Raw genomic sequence first — 18,223 nt, forward strand, 5'->3', positions numbered from 1 at the left:
CTGAGTGCTTCTTTGCAGGGAATCCTCAAGTCTTCATGTGCAGTACAGTTCGGAGTGCACTGTGCTCCTACAGTAAAGTTCCTATAAGCTGTCAAAAACACTCTTTGCCTTGCTTTAAATAAATCTGTCTCATTATTTTCCTGTCAAACGTACATTTCTCCCAGCAAATGCCTAGATGTCAAAGCCTATAGGAACAGACCTCCATTGGTCTGTGCTATTGTACTGCTGGGGGCTGCTGAAAGGTTGTTAAAAAAAGTTGTGATTTTTGCAGCGAGGAAGCACCCCCCCCCCCCCATATAGTACATATCCTCAGCACCTGTCACAAAGAATGAGAGGCTACACACTAGAAAGAAGTGTCACAAGCGTGCCCAGAAAGTGACTATCAGCAGCACAACTAACACATCGCACAGTTGGTGGCGGCTGACTGAAGACGCATATTATGCGTGACTATCTCGCCCGTTTCAGCCCTTGCCGCATAAACATGTTATTTAGCGCAGCACAGAGACTGACAATTACGCCTTGTCATCACAAAGCAGCTTCGCCTCTGACCTTATCACCACCGGGCTGCTATTCCTCGCACACAAAGACCAAAGTAGGACAGTTGGCTTTTTGAAGGCGGATCACAAAACAAATCTGTTCAACATCAGAGCTTTGGACTTTATTAGCCTTATGAAAAAAAAAAACAAAGGGAGGACACAGCAGGTCAACTGGACCGTGCTTGGGCCCACTTCACAGCTAGTGCGAGCACTCTGATCCACGCTCAAGTTCGGCACGATTGGAAGAGGTGGGTCAGGGCACGGCACTACTGCGTGCACATGACCGAGTCATAGAATCACTGCCATGCAACCGCAGTTTTTTTTAATGATAACTGACACTTTTCGGAATGGAAATGAAATACAAAGGCTCAAAATAAGTCAAAACTCTGGGCGCTCGCGACTACAATATAATGTTTCATTTAATGAATACAATCACTACTTTCAGAAGTAATTAATGACAGCCACCAAAATAAAACCAAAGAAATTGCAATAACACGGTAGTATCAATGTGACAGCACAAGCAAACAGGCCCGAGCACCAATGCCAAGACACAAAGGAGGGAATCGTGCCTGAGTCCAGCACGGTACTTGCGCAAAAAATCATCGGAACGACTCAAAACAAGAACAGAAATAATCCACAAAGTTAAGGAGCTTGCAATAATACAGCAGTATAGAAGTGACAGCACAAGTGTAGCTAACTTGATTACGGATCAGTGCGCTCACACAAGCTAAATGTGCCGGACTTTTGGTCCGACTGACTAAAAGGGTTTCGGTCTACTGTATACTACATAACATCATGCATCTGCATGGACATGTTGGCCTTCACAAACATCGATCTGTGATTCAAAGCAAGCGCTTTCATATCCCAACTGGGATGAGAGCATTTAGGTAAATCCATCATGCCTTAATAGGCCATTAAACATCACCCATGATGAGAAATCAAGTCCTATGGAAAAATCCATGGGCTCCATCCATAATTACTTAGTAGGAATCCTAAGGGGGTGGGAGAGCGGGGGGCTGATAGATTGACTTGTATGGAGGATGATTCTTTAAAAAGGAGGGATCTTCTAAAAGAAAAGGATATTTTTCTAATAAAAGATAAGAAGTCACTTCCTCAGGTCCCATCCTGGACGTCTAAATGGTGCTGGGCAACATGACTAACGACCTTAGGTATAGTCGTAAATGTGACCAGCATGGTAAAAAAGGGGGAAGTGAGGGGATGACCTCCGTGTCACCCAGGGCGGACAGGAATTGGCTTGTTGAAATGAAAATGAATGACCGTGGCTTTTTGTCTTCTTTGTTGAAGCCAAACTGTGGCGGCTCCACAGAATTCTAACGGACATCTCAGGGTGGGGGTGGGGGTGGGGAGTGGGGGGTGGGGGGGGTTGCCTCAAGGTCACATCAGAGCAACAGAACAGGACTGTGTTGTTTGTTGCTGCCGAGAATTGCACTCTTGAATAATTGACTGAGAGGAAAGAATATGAAAAATAAATAAAGCTTACGATTTGGCGGCGAGGCAGATCCGAGGGGAAGCGGAACATTTTCAAATGCCAAAACAAGGGAGCGTCTACATTGCGAGGCTTGTCGAACCACAACACAGCATTTCAGATGCACCGTGTCCCATCAACACATGCACTTCAACCTGAAATTATTTTTCAATTATTTCAAACGACAAGGCTTACGCCATACAAAATATTCTGATGCAAATATGTTATGCTTTAACTTGTTGGGGACGTTCTTAACAAGTAACATAAAAGAACATCACATGCTTACATTTGCACAATAAAACATGCCAAAAAAGAAACAGGAAGAAGCAGAGTTGATTTAATCCTATTACTTCTCCATATCTCAGCAAATACTGATAGTTTGTTTACTTCCTGGGTTTAAATGTTACCGTTTTGTCTCAAAAATATGCAACAACAAGTAGCTTTTTCAACCAAAAGCTTCATAAAAGAGTGGGGTGGCCATCTGTCTTGACCGGTTGGGTTAACATAGAAAATACTGTAGAGTAGAGGGGTAGATGGTAGATCAAGCCGGAAGTCTTAGTCTTAGCTCAAGGCGTGTCTGTGATACATATCAGCGTATCAGGGTTCAGTTGTAACTATATGCTTTAGCAAAGAGGTAAGTTTTGAGTTGACTTTTAAATAGAGAGAGGGTGTGTGGACCCCGGATTGAGTGGGGGAGATGGTTCCACAACAGAGGAGCCTGATAACTAAATGCTCTGCCTCCCATTCTACTTCTAAAAATTCTTGGAGTGGCAAGTAATTGTAAATTCTGGGAGCGCAGTGTTCTTCTGGGTTGATAGGGTTCTAGGAGCTCTTTAAGATATACTGGTGCCTGACCATGTAGTGCTTCATATGTAAAGAAGGACAATTTTAAACTCAATTCTAAATTTGACAAGTAACCAGTGCAGTGAAGCTAATACGGTTGAGATATGATCTCTTCAGGTTCCGGTTAAGAAAAAGACAGTGTTAAAAATATTTTTTAATTAAAACTAAAATTACAAATATATATAATTAGAAATGAAAAAATATAAAGAAATAAATAAAAGACGGAACAAAATTAAAGATACATTAATAAATTAATGTGTACAAAAGTAAAAAAAAACATTGTATAATGTATACATAAATGCGGGCCGCACGGTGGCCTAGTGGTTAGCATGTTGGCCACACAGTCAGGAGATCGGGAAGACCATGGTTCAAATCTGCGTTGGGCATCTCTGTGTGGAGTGTGTGTGTGGGTTTTCTCCGGTTTCCTCCCACATTCCAAAAACATGCATGTTAGGTTAACTGGACACTCTAAATTGTCCATAGGTATGAATGTGAGTGTGAATGGTTGTTTGTCTGATGTACCCCACCTCTCACCCGAAGTCAGCTGGGATGGGCTCCAGCATACCCCTGCGACCCTAATGAGGATAAGCGGCATAGAAAATGGATGGATAAATAAATGCAGGATACACTGTAAATAAGGGGTCTTCAATTAAAAATGAGTATGTTTATGCAATGTTTTTCACACCTTATTTTGCTTAAATTGCATCAACCAGCTTCAATGAATATCAAAAGTAATGAAACCCTGCACACCACGTTGCAATACAACACAGTTATCTTGGCATCTACATTACATTTAAAAGAAAACAAGACCAAATTTTACATAATAAATAATCAAAGGCTTACACTGTACAAACAATAGGTGAACACCAGAGGCTTAATTTTTAAGTTAAATAAAACTGCACTGGTTTCTCTGAAAAATTATATCAAATAATAACAACGTAATACGTGTCTGTTTAACAGAAAAGCTACATCCTCTTAAACTTTCAGATGTTCTTATTGCTGTAGCTGACATTGGGATTTTCCTGAATTTGTCACACAATTCCTCTTTTTGTTTACCTTTGAGTAAGATCTCTGCAGCAGAAGCACAACTCTCCTGTCAGTGAAAAAGGTTTTGTTTTGCTCCAATATCCATACAATCTTTAATGAACCGTCATTTGCACGTTCCTGTACTAGAAATGGATGTTGTGACTCGTAGTTTTATTCATACTGGGCTCTAAGCAAAGTTATTTTCCGCGCTCTCACATCAGACTTCGGTGAATACTTCTCCTCGAATGATCTGCGTTTCATCAAGTAATGTTTCAGAGCATGACGGCGAATAACATAAACTGGTCCATCCATTGACTTTTAAATGTTTAGTTTTCTCTATCAACTTTTCTTACTTTTAAGCAAGCCTCGGCTCTCTCTCACCTCGGCAAGTAAACAAGCTATTTCATTGGCTCATTTTGAGCGACGTCCCCGCATTTTCTGTTATGTAACCGTAATAACTGAAGTAATTACACCCGCAAACTTCCGCTGCGATCGGTCCACGAGCATGATTATATGTTATATGTTATTATATGTTTTCCCGTTCACTTTAATTGTCCATGGGTCCGTAAAGTGCCATCACTGGGTCCGTATCCGGACCGAGGTCCACCATTTGGTGATGGCTGCTGTAGATGTAGCAATAACTTAGTAAATAATGATAATAGAATAAAATCAGGATAAATGATATCAGACACTGTGGTTTTCAGCATTGTTCTTCCTCCATACACCTTGTAAACACAATATTCTTAAACACTCATACTAATACATTGTTTGACTTTCTTGTAAAGGTTCAAAGGAAAGTTTGAAAAAAATTCCCATGTTTTGAGCAGGTTATTAGATCTCATTGTGCTTAAAATATAATAAAAAGAGACGTAAAGGAAAAGGTTTAAGAACAAGTTCATAAAAAGAGGTGTAAGGGACAAAGGTTTCAGCAAAAGTTTGGGAATGTTCTAGTTTGAGTCTCCCAAAAGAACACAAATCATAATTTGTGGCTTTCAAGCATCTACCCTCTACAATTATCTGTCATTTCAAAGACTTCCAGTGTCTCCCCTCTGCCTGGAATTCTTGCCGTTGAAATTCTACCCTCCAGATTGCCCAGGGTGATAAAGACAACTAGAAAAACAGGTTGTTTGGCCCCAGCGTAGGCCGGCGCAGTCGGAACGGCAGGGTGCCTCACCTTAGCAGCGGTAGCTAAGGGACATTCTATGGCCCTTCTATTCAAAGTCTTCTGAATAAGTTGGGGAGGGCTCACGGCAGACAGGGCAATTTGCCAGAGAGCCGGCCAATAGAGCTAAACCAGGACGAGGTTAAACTATTGTTTTGGCGTAACAAGCAAGAGTGAGCAAGGACAAAAAGAGGAAGAGCACAAAAGATGGGGTAAGAAAATACCTGACCGCTGGAGTGCGACACATAGACTTATTTTTATGATACAAAGATGTCATCAAGAAAATAACTTTTCCGATCCCGGAGACAGTGGTGGAAAAGTAAACCACTCAGCAACATTTTCTTTCAATTCACCTGCACCCCATCTTTTACCTCAGTGACAGAGATATATCATGGCACAGTCACACTTACCCATCCATGTCCATAAGGAATAAATCTCTCTTAATTCCTTTCCACCTTTTAGGCACTTATTCCAAACAAAGTCCAAATCCTGGGAAAGGCAATCCAAATTGTATCCAGGAAAGATTATCCCTTAAATGAAGAAAATAATCATTAAGGGGCTCTTCTGGTATTCCATTTGTTCAGAAAGGCATAAAAAAATAGTAGCTTTCGGATCCCCTGTGTTAAAATTCCAGCAGAGAGAGCAGAGATCCTTCAGGAGCAGCCCTTGTTCACACACTAAAGGGTGTTCGGCAACGAGCATGTTGAAGCCAAACCCACTGCGTGATGTCACTGGTGTCAAATTTCACTCTGGAGAAAGGAGGAGGAGGATGCTGCAGCCTTACCTTCTTCATCCTCCGCCAATGGGAGATAGTGGTCCTGTACTGTACTGTATGGACCAACACATTAAAAAAAAAAAAAGTTAATTTGTGTGCACTTTGGTTTTCTGTCATGGAACCTGGGCAGTATAGAACTGTGGTGTGTGTTACTGGACCAAGGTGAGCAAATCAGGTGCTCCTTTTCTATGACGTGCTACAGCTGCAAGCGGCCTGTCGTAACTTCCCCACCTCCACAATCCAAAACGTCAATGGTGTGGAACTCCTTTACCGTTTCAGAGAAAGACATTATGCGTGCTATTTACATCAAAGGTTCTGCACACATTCCGCAAAGAGGAAAACAAACTTCAACCTTCAACACATCAAACTTTATCAAGCCACCTGAAACGCCAGCGTCGATGCAACAGTGTTTTGAAAGCCTACAAAGACACCTGCGCTGCTAAAGAAGCGGCCACAAAGTTAACCACAAAGAAAGGGCTCAGGCTTCTTCTGGAGTTTGAAAAGTGCAAAAATTTTGCCAGAGATGACCCAAGGGCTAAAGCTACCTGTGATTTAATCGTGGATATGATGCCACTGGACGACCAACCCTTTATCATCGTTGAAGACACCGGCTTTTGTTACTTACTAAACTACTTAGAGCCACGGTTTGTACTTCTTTTGTTTGGAAAAAAATAAATGTCAATTTCTAGAAACAGAACTGTTCTCCATTTTTGTTACTGTTATATTTTGTTTAATAGTAGTGATGTCATATTTGGTTCGGACTGTGGTTCCCAATCTTTTTACAGTGGTGTACCACTTACTCCTGTGCACTTAAAAACACACATCTTTTGATATTAATTAATTTGAAATATTGAACACAACTAATTTGTATGAATTTTATAGTAAATTCGTATCTTTGCAAATTTTGTATTTTGCATGGTCACATTTTGGATAACGTTTCACATGAGCACCAATAAATAGATAAGTCATTTTTACAAATATTGAACATAGTTAATGGGTTAATTAATTTTAAAGAAATCCTGGGTCAAAATGTGTATTTTGTTCATGGTTACATATTGATGAAGCTTGAATACTGATAAATAGATCAGTAATCATCCTACATACTGTATCTTTCATTCCAGTTTGATGTTGGCATTCTTCTGTTTGAATGGCTTGAATTTAACCATCACTTTTTGTGTCCATTGACGACGGCTATGGTTTAAATCTGCATAATAATTTATTACCAAATTGAAGAGGAAAGTTTTACAATCACGATAAAGCAGTAGCTGAAGTACAAAAATACATACAACCAACGATAAAGCCCGACTCACAGTGACAGGTTTTCACCGATGCACCGTGCGGGGTGTTGTTGTTTTTATTGTTTTTAATTGTTTTTCATTTTTATTGACGTATCCCATATTACATTATGCGTACCCCTGGGGGTACGTGAACCCCACTTTGGGAACATAGGCATTAGGACAAATCTACAGGAACAGTTTGTCTAATCCATTCCTTTGATGCACACCAAGGTTAATGCAGGAACGCATCCTAAAACACAGGCTATGGAATGATGACACATGCTAGTTTTTGTTCTGTTTTGTTTTTTTTTTTAAATTCATTTTACTCGTGAGAAACTGTTCCGTCTTATCTCTTGGCCTGCTTCCAGGGAGAAAAACTGATAAAATCTCTCCAATACACAGGCTTGAGATGATAAAAGTGACCATAAAAATACCTTTTTGTGCGCCACAAGCCATCTCAGTATGTTGTTACTGCGACAAAGTATGACCTTGACAGTCCTACTGGGCATGTGCCAATTTGACACAATAGTAACTGCAATCTCTCTGGCTTTCAAAAAAAATATGCAAAATAATATTAATAAGTAATTCAGCAGTGTGTTGAGTGCGCTTGCGCGCGTGCGTGCGTACACACACACACACACACACACACACACACACACACACACACACACGCACACACACACACTCCCTGTGGTCAAACTCTCCTAGCCATGGAGCTAATCATCCACAACAGATGTTCAAAAATGTTCAGTCGGATTTATGACGGGGCTCAAAGGAACAGCCAAGTCAGCCTCTGGTGCTCGTTTTTTCCTTGCTTCGGTCCGACAAGGACGAGGGATTGCACTGAGAGAGGATGTCAGCACAACCCCCCTCCCCGAAAAAAAAAACCCCTCGCTCTGTGAGCTTCGCCATCCGAGACGACAGCGCCTTAATAGATCACAGGGCCTCGGGACCTTGGGGAAGTTTGCTCATTTATCCCGCTAATACTGTGTAGACTGGAACTTGGGCTCATCCAGCAATGCTTCAACTATGTTCTGCCGTCCATGTAATGATTTTTTTTTTTTTTTTTTTAATCAGTGACATTGCTGACGCTGCAAGCCACCCCCAAGACAAATGCTTTTAGATGATGCCATTCATAATATCACGCAGCACAGGGGAATTAAATTATGCATTAAAAGACTATAATCACACAATTTGAGGACTTCATAAAAGGGGAAATACAGTGGACTACCACAGTTGAATGAGCGCAATGTTATTTAGAATAGACACACATTTTCGCAGGAAAAATACACCTCTAAAGTTGCAAAGAATCAAAATGACTAAATCAGCAAGTTTCTCCATTTTGGCTTTGTTTCTGATGCTAACAGTGATGACAACCATAGAACAGGGAATGGAGATTGTTGCAGCTTAGACATCTTAGACACAAGTCTCTGTCTTGGCAGTTCATAAACATAACGTGATGAGACTCTATCTCAAAAGAGGTACACATCTCTGTCCTGGCTGCCCAGTACAACATGGCTCACGCAGCAACGCAACATGACGCCACAGAAGGGCAAAAAGTGTGATGAAGAACCACAAATTTAGCTTTTTCATGTAAAAGTGGTACAATTGTCTCTGTCCCGGCTGCTCAGTATAGTACGGCTAATACAACAATAAACCAACATCAATAAGATAAGATAATAAGCTCTCTCTTTCTTTTCAAACAGACCTTAACACGCCAACAGCAGTGCTCGCTTCCAACATCGTGTTCTTAAACTCGCACACACACGTTTCTCTGTTGCCCTCCACACTAGTGACGCAACAATTCCTCATTATCCACCAATCACAGTCACAGCGAGGTGCATTCGCAAGCACCGGAATTCTGAACATCAATGTGTCATCAAAACGAAGCATGTCGTCAATTTTTTTGTATTTTTTAAAACGTTTTTACGCGACTATTCTGATCAACTTGCCCGTCAAAATTATGGAAAAAATATAAAGGCATTGTTTTTGGACAAAATGTGTATGTTTTTCTTCTTTAAAGTATTTATTTGTCACCAGTATGGAACAACATGTAAACATTACCCAACCCTAAATCCCACGTTAGTGCTGCTACCATGAAACGGTGCACATCCGTGGTAAAAGCACCTGTTGATGTGCTTTAAGTCTGCCTCTCACAGGTGGGATTGGTTCACTGATTTGATTGCGAGCGAATGTGACATTTGACTTCAGTTGGCACGCCTACGCTGTTTACATCCACAGCAGACGTTCTTTTTTCGTCTTTCCTCGGGGAGGGGTGTGTGTGTGGGTGTAATTGTTCTACAGAAGATTCCTTTTTTTCTAAGCCATGACAGCTTTCCCAAAATTCTGCACGGGTTGTCTTTGCGGATAGCTGTGATGTATGATTTGGGCATTTAAATGAGCAGGATTATTGCGGCTCCTCTGCATAGGAACAGAATTATACTTTAATCAGATGACCCACATCCCGTTTGAGTAAAAGTTTGAGATAAAACAATTGCTGCTCTTGCTGCATGCACACATCCCAGCCTCCAGTGGAATGAAGCTGTCTCTCATTGTTAGCCACAAAGACAAATGTAGAACACGTTGCACTTCGCCATTTCCTGCAGTGGAGTTTAAGCCTGCGAGACATCTCAACATGACTGCTGAGTGGAATGCACCATAAGCACTTTCAAGCGTTTTACTTTTTTTTTTTTTTAACGCTGTATTTTGTCAGGAGTACTATACTGCTACCGCCATTGATAGGCAACAAGCAACAATGGCGGCCTGTCCTGGCTATTCAGTGCAATATGCATATTTAAGCACATTTTACGTATTTTTTGTCTAATTAAACTTTTTCAAGCATAAAATACATAAAATACAAAATAGAAAGCATTCAGAAGACATACTGTACTCACACATTCAAAGACAAAAGCCTGTGTGTGTGTATCTCGCGAGTTAAACAAGCGACAGGCTCTCTGAAAACAAGCACAAAACAACGGGGAACTTGGGACCAAAGTCGCTTACAATAAGCAGTAACACTGGCAACACTGGTGTGTGTGTGTGTGTTCTCTTATTATGTCTACTATATATAATGGTGACTATAGGGGTGTTATTTCATGTCTAGAAGGCTCTAATAATGTTAAAAACATATTTAGAAGGTCGTAAACAGGTTTTCGACGCTCTAACTACAAAAATATTCCATTTATAAATAAGGAATCCTTCTTGCGGAAGTTCACTCAGCGTGGTTAGTTCTGGAACTAATATATTATATATAATTATTTATTTATTTATTTATTTATTTTTATTGAAATTCAAGTCGTTCAAGTCCAATGAATAGCTTGAAATGGTACAAAGGTAAGTGGTGAAGGGTATAGAAATTTGGTCCACACCTTTAGGCGAGTGACAAACCCATAGGGGACGCCACCATTGTCATTTACATAACGGAATGTGTTGCATTTTATTGCAAAAGTAAAACTCAAAACATAGATGGACATCAATCACTTCTAATGCTAAATCAAAACAGTTGCCTCGGGTGAGAACGTTTTAGCACTTCCCCCGCCTCCCCACAAATGTGAATGGGCTTGCAAAGACCACCACCACCAACACCCCCCCTCTTCAAAGTGTGTGAATTTATAACATAGTGACAAGCACCCATCCCCCTCTGTTCATTTGACTGAAAAAGGGGTGACAACCTCTTCGGTGTGAAGGAGCTGGGCCTCAGTGTGATTCAGGCAACAATGCCGCATTTGAAGGATTGCCTTTGCGGAGTCGGCCGTGCTTGATGAACACCTGGATGCTGGCAGACAGCTCGGCTCTGTGGTGGAAGCTCCAGTTATCATCTGATGAAGAAGAGTGCGCTGGAGGCAGATATAGTACGGGGTGAATCTTTATCAATATCGCTGTCTGCACAAACTTAACAAGTCCAGTCTGCAGACACGCTCGCGTTTCAAACAATAAAGCTCCAACTGTCTGCTAGGTGGGGTCAGACAAGGACGCGGCTGACAGAAGGAGAGCTTTACATCATTCATTTGATACTGCTTTGAAACATCTGCACTTCATCCATCACCTCTCTGTTGGAACAATAACATTACAACTCCTCCTGTAAACACACAACTGTGGCTGCGTGCCAGGAGCAAAAAAAATATAAAAATGCTGACCTGTCATAAACAAGGAACTGTGAAAATTAGTGTTGTGCTGCTGAGAGCCTCCAAAGACCAGTCATGCCATCGTGGCCAAAGTGCACAGCTGGGCAACACCTGTTAGCTCCTGACTCACTATTTACCGACACTTAGCTACTGCTCTTGTCAAGTTGCTTCCTAATTTCCCCCTCTCCTTCTGACTGCCACAGAAGCAGCATGTAGCTCACATATTGGCATTTATAACAAGTGTCAGGGGGAGTGTACAAGTTAGAGGAATGTACCAATTCACAATTACCTTGAGTATTCACGGTGGTGTTTTTATGATGGGCAATTAAAGATGGGCATATTATCGTACTGACCCGAACATGAGATGACCCCGAATTTACAATAACCCCTTAATTACCCCTCAATGTATCAGCTCAACAATATGAATGTAAAGTAAATGCTTCAATTAGCACCTCACTTCAATTAAATGCAGAGTCTTCTATTGTCGCTGGAGGCATGGTTAACAAAAGCAAATAACCATCAGGGTGTCTAATTAGCCCCAGGTCAAAAACTCTAGATGGCCATGGCTGCGTTTGACTATTATGAGTGGTCAGCGTGCACAATCTTTTTTCAGACCTGTTTATTTGGAAAAATACATTTCAAGAGTTCTTTTCCATGAGAGTGTGAGAGCAATAATGTCAAATTGATCATACCTGCTCCCCAATCACACCTGAGATCTTGTCACACTAACGAGTCACATCACCCCGGGGAGAAAAAATGTTTTAAATGAGGATGTCCTCACTTTTGTTGCTAGCGGTGTAGACATTAATGAGCGTGTGTTGCTGCTTTACATTGTATCAAAGTGCCGTTTCTTTAGTGTTGTCCGATGAAAAGATATAAACCAGGCTATGTTCACACTTATTTTGCTCATGTGGACTGTATCTGATTTTTGCATGTCAGTGTGAACAGCACAGTTCAGATTTTTTCAAATGCGACTCAGGCCTCATTCTTATGTTGATATAAATCCAATATGTATGCGATGCGACTATATCCGACCTACACGTCATCGAGAGGCGTGTATTGCCGTGCTTACAGAGACTTTAAAGGTACTCCATGTAGGCAGTCAACAAAAGGCAGGGTTTATCATGCAAGACTACTCAACGATGTCAACCACACACACCTTGGAAGAGACGTGGCAGCAGGATCGTTTACAAACGGCCATAGCCAAAATCCTTGCCCTCTTTCTTCTTAATCTCCTACACAGAATCATTTGGTTGAAGAAATCTTGACTCCCGTTGCACAAAATCCTTGAAATTGCCACAAACGTGTTACGGACAATATACTAGTAATGTGAGGCTCGATACTGAAATATCAATACTTCATGCGCTAAAATTGATTCTGATATCAAAATATTTTGATATTTTGATACTTCAGCTATATGATTTTGTCCTTTGTTTTTTCTGATGTTGCTATATTGTATTTGGGGGGGTTGCTATATTATATTGGGGGAGGGTTGCAGGGTTTACAGGGGTTTGCTCCGTGGGGTCGGGTGCTGGGTGATACATCTCTGCCGCCCGTGCCTCCACCGGGTGGGTGGAGGGTGTGCCTCCTGCATCCCTGGGTGGGGCGGTCCTGTGTCGGGGGTTGAGCGGGGGCTGGCCCAGGGTGGGCCGGGCTCCGCTCCCTGGGGGTGGGGGTGGCGGGGGATTGGCGGTTCCGGCGTGGGCGGGCTTCTTTCCGGTTGTGGGGGCGTCTCTGGGCCTGCCGGTGTGTGGCCCCCGGTACTCGTCTGCCTTTGTGGGGTGTGATCTCTCGCTGGTCTCAGGGGTTGGCTCTCCTCCGACCCGCCGGCGCGCTGTCTTTGGCTGGGATTACCTCTCTGCGGCCCCTTGCTGGTCTTCCCGGGGGGAGGGCTCTCTGGGCTGGCTCTGGGGGCCTTCTGGCGGCGGGGGCTCGGCCTGGCTATTTGGGGCGGGGCTCTTTGGGAGGTGGAGGGCGGCCCCTTTCCTTTCATGCATTCTCAGTGACAATTACACGCCCACACATTCTTGCACCTTTATATATATGAAGTCTTCCCCACATACAGAGATACCTGTACATATGCACACTCACAGTACATACGTACTTCCCCACATTACTCATACTTATGTTGTTGGTTTTATTACAGCGACGGTGATGTAGTTCTGTATGTTTCTGTTGTTCTGTTCTTGTTGTCACAATTGTTGTTGTTGCTGCTGTTGTCTTTGTCTCTTGGCTCTCTTTTTTTTTTGTTCCCCTCTCACCCCCCCGGTCCGGTCTCTCCAATTGCTTAATAACAAGCATCTAAGTCAAATAAATTCTGTTTAACAGGGAAAGTGTATATCACACTTCTCCCTGGCAGAGTAAATCTGTTGAGCACTTAACGGCATTTAGATCTACAATTCTATCTGCTTTAAAGGCTGACCAGCCTGAATTTTACCAGGTATCCACTCAGAAAGGAAATCAGTGGCATCACACATCACTTGAGCACACACTGCACCGATCTTTACTTTCGTAAACACAGGGAAATGCGAGTGATGTCGTGCTTTTTTCCATGCATGTCACTTTCCAGGCGCTTTGCGTTCACATTAACAAGTTGCATCGGTTTGCATTTTTTTGGCTAGCTAACTATACTCTACAACACTGAATATATATTGCCTATCAGCTGAACAATTATGGATAAAAAACAGTAAACACACAGTCCCAAAAGACCAATGGTGCACTTTGAACCCAAAATTTTCCTGTGGACTGTTTGCTGATAACACCGTCCCTGGCGTCATGCGGGGGGTTGAGGGGACAGGAAGTGAGAAAGACAAGGACAGCTGTTTAAAAAAAGAAGAAAAACCTGATAACTCTGGCTTTACTGTGCTGACCTTCAAGCCAGTACAAAAATGCATATGTATGTGGAGGGAGGCTGTGAATTTGTGCATGTGTCAATGTCACCCACCACCCACTGCGAGGTGGGCGTGCCTCGTTTGCTTATGTTGACTCATGGGTTACAGGCAGAAATGAGACAAGGAGAGGGGACGGAGGGGCGAACCTCTTTACCCCGCTACTCATTGAAAATCAAACGCAACGAGCACTCTAAATTACACTCTGCCGCTGACAACCGGCTGGGTGGTGGGTTGTGGGGTCTCAGGGCTCTCCGAGGGGAACAGCAGAAGCATGCCACCGAATGCGTGAGACAAATCATTTTTATCAGGCACCCAAGCGGCTATTGACAAACTGGGGATGCATTTAAATAGCCCAATTAAACGGAGGAAATGAAGCACTGTCGAGTCGCTCGGCAACCATCATGCCCCCCTTCCTGCCCTCTGGACCCTCTGCTCCTCCGGTCCTTTCCTGGGAGAGAGGCTGGCTCGCATTCACCACACAGAAGCAGTCCACAACGGCACATGGCGCGACGGTACGGTATGTATACACACCTCGACGTTTGCACAGCTGCATTGCTGAGATAATGGCTGCTCTGGCTTTAAGGACGCTCCCGACGGGTGGCGAGACATTCAGCCAGCGTGCAAGACAAAGGCTCTGGACAAAACACGATACAACTTCAAAGGCTAAGTTAGCGATCGATGGTATGGATGGCAGGTGCATTTATCCAAACATGTCTTAGCAGGTGACCTTCAGTGGCATCTACCTTCTATTCCCAACACTAGCGGAGTTCAATTTCTTTCTTGTGCTCAACGTCACGACTTGGTCTCAATTACAGACCATACGGTGTGCAACCTTAGCACTGATACACAACAGTCATTGCTACACGGACAATAACTAATTAAGTGCCTATGTCTCATTTACAGCTACAACGACAACACAGAAGTAGCATAACATAAAAACAACAGAAGTAGCATAAGTAGTTTCAATGCTAGTGTAGCATTGAGCAGAATAATGCTACCCAGAGGAGTAGGGACGTAGAGTGGGTGTACAGTTGTTAAACTTTTCATAGTTGACTTTAGGCCTGTCACGATAATCAAAAAATCGATTAATCAAACAAAAACAAAAAAAAAAATGAAGCTGATCATTTTTGCCATGACATGTACATGCATGCGTGTTGGTTTTCGTCATCTCTCTTTCAGGCTGGATGACAAAAGGGTTCACTCTGCAGCTGTCTGGGCACATTGGTGCTACAGTGGAATGAACGGAGAGAGTGAACCCTCCTCTCGTTCAGTCTCTTTTTCCCAGTACGTGGAGGCAGGGCTACCTTGGCTAGCAGCAAGTTAGCCTCAAGCATACACTAACATGAATGATGGCACAAAAGCGATGTTTTCAAAGGTGAATGCCACAGCCCCAGTTAGCAGAGCCTCTCAACAGTCACTGTCGCTCACTACATTGCAAAAGAAATGCAACATTTTTGGGAAAAAGCTAGAAATGTTTGACAGACAGTATGAATTGCCTGGGAGAACGTACATGTCACAAACAGCAATTCCATAACTATATAACTGAGTGAAAGAAGAAAGAAGACAGACAAGACAGATCAGAAACATTGCATTTTATTCAGCCACCACAGATATGTGGTCCAACTCAAATATGACCCCCTACAATAGTTTAACAATACACTACATACTGCGTGTGTGTGTTTTTACTGGAGTTTTTTTTTCTTAACAGAGATAAAGCTTTTTTGTCTTTTTTTGTTTGTCTAATGTATTACCGTAAATCACGGTGTATAAACCGCACTTTTTTTCCACCTCTAAGAAGCAAAAAATCAGGGTGCGGTTTATACACGATGACAGGTCTGTGACCAGACTCGGACTGAAAAATAATATCAGACAACGCTTCTACAACGCCTCAGCGGAAGATCACTCGTACTACAAGCCCGGTCACACCGCCTGAACTTTGCTGTAGCATTCCTGGAGCGGTGAAAAAAATTCATCACTGCTCGTTCACCACCGTTTAACAGAAGTTGGCCCCCGTTAAGGCAACGCCGTATCCGCTCGGCCACCGCTGATGGTCCCTCCTACCGCTCCAAAAGCTTTGAGCTGCACAAAATATTACGAGCGGACAATTTTCCACCACGGCAAAGTTCATCACCGCTCCAACAACGCCCAGTCAAAGTTTGGCGCCGCTAGACGCAAGTTCGTGGACACTTGGGTCCGCTAGGCTAGAATTTGGCTATAAATACGGGGAGAAATTGACCAGAAGCCCATTTGGGAATAGCCGTCTGTGGGTCAGACAGTTGCTTTGACTTTAGCGCTCTCTGCTGTACAGTTTCTGAAAATGCTTGTGTATGCTTGAATAAACGTTGGAGTTTATTCAAATTCACACTGAAGCAATGCAGCATTATGTAATTCCATTGCAGATGAATTAATGGACAGCAGATTTCTCCTTTCTTCTTCTTTTTGAAATTGCTTAGTACCTTTACGCATGTTGATTTGAGATGAAAGAGTTGGCAAGCATTTATGAACTAAAAAAATGTTTTTCCCCGCCGTGAGCCTGAAAATGGGGGTGCGGTTAATACACCGTGCTTTACGGTATGTTGTTTGTTTAATTTATTTATTACATTTTTAATTAAAAGCTCTTGACATTCCATTTACAATGTTAAATACTCTTGTGAAATTAAAGTTTATTGCTTTTGATTAAGGATGCCCCGATCCGATCTTCAGGATCGGGATCGGATGCCGATCAGCCGTATTTGTGAAGATCGGATCGCTACGAGATCGGGCCGATCACGTTCAACTCTGAGTGCAGTAATGCGCCTCAAAGCTTGATGACACTCGACTCGTGCCACCCGCAAGAAGAACAAAACACAACACCACCATGCAGACATGTCCGTGGTGTGAAGTGAGTTTCACGCTGGACGTTGGATATTCGGCTCCGTGGCTACAGCGCTAGTTCCCTCTCACTGCTGCGTCACGGTGAAGGGAGCTCGCACGGGAAAAAACTGAATTCTAAAAAATTTAGCTCTCTTTGGCCATTAGGTCATTTATAGGTGTGTCCTAATATAACTTTCTTATTTCCGATACGATACTGGTATTGCAGCCTTGAGTATCGGCCCATACCAATATCAGCAGAAATCATACATACTTTAATGACTTATTTTGTAGTGTGGAATGTTAGAAAAGGTTTGATCAAATAATATTACTCAGCAGGGAACAAAAGTAACAGTAGTTATGAGAAAAACTGACCCATTTACTTGCAGTGTAGTACAGTACATCCACAATGAAGTGGCGGCTAGGCATAATGTAGCAACGCTCGAGGTGCTCGATGAAGCATTTAAACCCGACATTACTCAGCACCGCCGATATAATCCGATTTTTGCTGATATCAGACCGATATCAATATCGGATCAAGACACCCCTACTCATTTATCAACAAGTATATTGCACAACACAGCAGCAAAAGAACCAATGTTGTAATAGCTGTAAGGAGCAACCTGCTCAGCCTGCATTAGCTGACTTCAGCTACAACTGCAAATGCTTTTTGACCTGGACAGTTCTTTGCGTTTGGAGCCCACGCACCAGGCAACTATATGAGAATCAAATACAAAGATGCAAATATTTATAGCAGGCAGCTTCGTTGTAATGTGTTTCCTGCATTTCCTCTGGGCAAATGCCCCCACTGGGATGAAAAATGAAGCTGGCATGTGAACAAAAGCAGCAGCAGCACAATACACCATGATGAGTCTAAAATGCAAACAGGGGTCACCGCCTTGTGATGCCATCCCAGCTGTACACGGAAGAGAAATGAGAAGCCTTTTAGTGGTAGGTTGGAGTCCCGGGGGAGCCGTCTCACTGTCTCTGACAGGACCGCCTTCCAGATGCTTCCCCTCAGTACAGTACATTTCTGCCTCGCGCCGACAATAAGATGCTGGCGCTGTAGAAGTCGCCTGACTGGATGCAGTGGGAAGCGTCAACTGCTACTTGGGAACTCTCAAGCTTCACGCCTTCATGCCTGTCACTTTTGTATTCCACTTCAACCCAGCGAAGACACAGCAAGCATCATAAAACTCTCTCTGAGGCCGTGTTCTGACGATACTTTGAATTTGTTTAATATGTATTTTTCA

The 18,223-nt window shown here is 42.8% G+C and overlaps 1 protein-coding gene across 13 annotated transcripts in view; it reads right to left on the minus strand.

Annotated features, from left to right (window-relative positions):
- LOC129177840 (receptor-type tyrosine-protein phosphatase F) overlaps positions 1-18,223 on the minus strand; it is a 243,955-nt gene that overhangs the window by 163,666 nt on the left and 62,066 nt on the right. The window contains exon 1 of one of the 13 annotated variants that reach the window (XM_054769378.1): positions 5,464-5,842. The exons of 11 other annotated variants lie outside the window; for them this stretch is intronic. The gene's annotated coding sequence lies outside the window, so the exon portion shown is untranslated. Of the gene's footprint in view, positions 1-5,463; positions 5,843-18,223 lie in introns of those variants that run through there. One more of the 13 variants, XM_054769391.1, reaches the window with a different exon arrangement.

This window comes from Dunckerocampus dactyliophorus, chromosome 2 (genome assembly GCF_027744805.1).
Source record: "Dunckerocampus dactyliophorus isolate RoL2022-P2 chromosome 2, RoL_Ddac_1.1, whole genome shotgun sequence".
NCBI classification, from domain to species: Eukaryota; Metazoa; Chordata; class Actinopteri; order Syngnathiformes; family Syngnathidae; genus Dunckerocampus; species Dunckerocampus dactyliophorus.